This window comes from Petromyzon marinus, unplaced genomic scaffold (genome assembly GCF_048934315.1).
Source record: "Petromyzon marinus isolate PM22_M1 ecotype Great Lakes invasive population unplaced genomic scaffold, UKy_Petmar_22M1.pri1.0 PM_G_Scaffold_21, whole genome shotgun sequence".
In the NCBI taxonomy this organism is placed as follows: Eukaryota; Metazoa; Chordata; class Hyperoartia; order Petromyzontiformes; family Petromyzontidae; genus Petromyzon; species Petromyzon marinus.
The window spans coordinates 1,557,501-1,560,000 of NW_027422773.1; the positions used below are offsets into that span (position 1 = coordinate 1,557,501).

At 47.0% G+C, this 2,500-nt stretch overlaps 1 pseudogene; it reads left to right on the forward strand.

The window, feature by feature from the left end:
* LOC142912657 (28S ribosomal RNA) overlaps positions 1–2,500 on the forward strand; it is a 10,073-nt pseudogene that overhangs the window by 3,390 nt on the left and 4,183 nt on the right.

A 2,500-nucleotide genomic window follows, 5' to 3' on the forward strand; every position in this document is an offset into this window, starting at 1 on the left:
CTGAGGAACCCGTGTTGGGAAAGTTTCCCATTGACACCAAGGGAACTATCACGGTTGTACTGCCTAGTCTGGAGTATATATGCGTTATCTGTAAACAACACATGGGCAAAGCATCCGAACTTGTTGCACATTTTAACATCAAACACAGAGACATTCCTCTGGTGTTTAAGTGCGCTAAATGTGACAAAACCAACTCAAACCACCGATCGATTGCCTGTCATGCCCCCAAATGTGGGGGAATAAAGTTAACTGAGGAAAGCTTACCAATGGTCTGTGAATGTTGCCAGGCACGCTTTGCGACTCTAAGTGGCCTTTCGCAGCACAAGAGGCATGCTCACCCAGTCACCCGTAATGAGGAAAGGATTAAAGATGGTATAAAGGGTACCTCGCAGAGAGGGGTACACCGTAGCTGCTGGTCTTTGAAGGAAGTAGAACAGCTGGCCCTTCTAGAGTTGCAGTTTCAGGGGAAAAAGAATATCAATAAGATCATTGCTGAAGCGCTTGGGACTAAGACCAACAAGCAAGTCTCTGACAAGAGACGGGACCTAAGTAAAAAGACAGGGGCCCCATGTCAGACAGCTTACATTTTTCTTCTAGGCCTCTTGAGACATTGTCTCCCCCACCAAATGTAACAACGGGGACTTCATCCATACTCGCTCAAGCAGCTGAGCGGCTTACGAATGAGAATTCTGGGACCCTGGAAAAGCCTGCAATGGAGGCAATAAAGGCTTGGCTTAACGGCGAGGGCCAACATGATGCCCTCGTAGAAACTGCCACAGCATTGATGCTTTGTCCGATGAGATTGGTGAAAAACAAAGGCAAACGTTCAAAACCCGAGAACGACATTATTAAACCCAGGATATTACCCACACGATCTTGGATGAAGAAGAGAGCGGAAAAACGAGGAAGCTTCATGAAGCACCAGAAGCTCTTCTTTAAGAACCGCTCTCTTCTTGCGTCCTTAGTCCTGGATGGCACTGAACGTCATGAATGCCGAATCCCGAACGCAGATGTATATCGTTTTTACTGCGAAAAATGGGAGAAGGTGTTGCCATTCAATGGCCTGGGCCAATTTAAGTCATCAGGTGTTGCAAATAACGAATACTTTGAGCCCCTAATTTCGGTGGAGGAAGTTCAGACTGCCATACGGGCCATTAAAAAAACGTCAGCAGCTGGGCCAGATGGCCTAACAAGGGCTGCAATCTGTGCTGCCGACCCCGAGGGTCGGACACTGACAGCCCTATTTAATGCATGGATGATTACAGGAATTATTCCCAAAGAGTTGAAAAAGAATAGGACGATTCTTATTCCTAAGGTTATGGATGATGAAAAGCTGAAAGAATTGGGGAACTGGAGACCAATAACGATTGGTTCAATGATTCTGAGATTATTTTCCAGAATAATGACTGCACGTCTTGCTCGTGCTTGTCCCTTAAACCCAAGGCAGCGTGGTTTTATAGCGGCATCTGGCTGCTCTGAAAATCTTAAGGTGCTACAGGACCTTATGAGACACGCTAAGAAATTGCACAGGCCGTTGGCTGTCATGTTCATCGACATAGCGAAAGCTTTTGACTCGGTTTCGCATGCTCATATTTTATGGGTGTTAAGGCACAAGAAAGTAGATGAACACGTGGTGGGCATCATCCAGAACGCCTACGATCGGTGTACGACCTCGTTCAAAAGCAATGGCGAGTCGACTCGAGAAATTAGCATACGTGTTGGTGTCAAACAGGGTGACCCCATGTCACCCCTGCTCTTCAATCTTGCCATGGACCCTTTGATATGCACCCTAGAGTCACACGGAGTTGGGTACTCCATTGATACCGACCACGTGACAGCTCTTGCGTTTGCTGATGATTTGGTGTTGGTGAGCGAATCTTGGGTTGGTATGGCCGCCAATCTAGCGATCTTGGAATCATTTTGTGGGCTATCGGGATTGGAGGTTCAGGCCAGAAAGTGCCAGGGCTTCATGATAAGCCCAACCAAAGATTCATATACGGGGAACAACTGCGACCCATGGACTATCAAAAATAAAGATGTCCATATGATCCAACCTGATGAATCAACGAAATACCTTGGTCTGAAAATTGGCCCTTGGACTGGCACTATACAGCCTGATCTACATTGTCAGCTAAAGACATGGATCTCGAAAATCGATGAGGCGCCTCTGAAGCCAACTCAGAAGGTTGAACTACTCAATGCCTATGCCCTACCCAGATTGTTATATCCTGCAGACCACTCGGACTGCAAGCAATCAACTCTCCGTGGGTTGGACCAAGAGATTAGAAAGGCGGTAAAAGGATGGCTCCACCTTCCCGCTTCAACTTGTGATGGACTGTTATATGCCAGAGCCCGAGACGGAGGCCTTGCCATCTTGAAACTGGAAAAAACAATCCCTTCGGTTCAAGTTAGAAGGCTGCAACGTATAGCAAACTCGTCCGATGCTATCACCCGTAATATTGTGTCCTCGCATGGTATGGAGGAAGAATACCGTAATTTG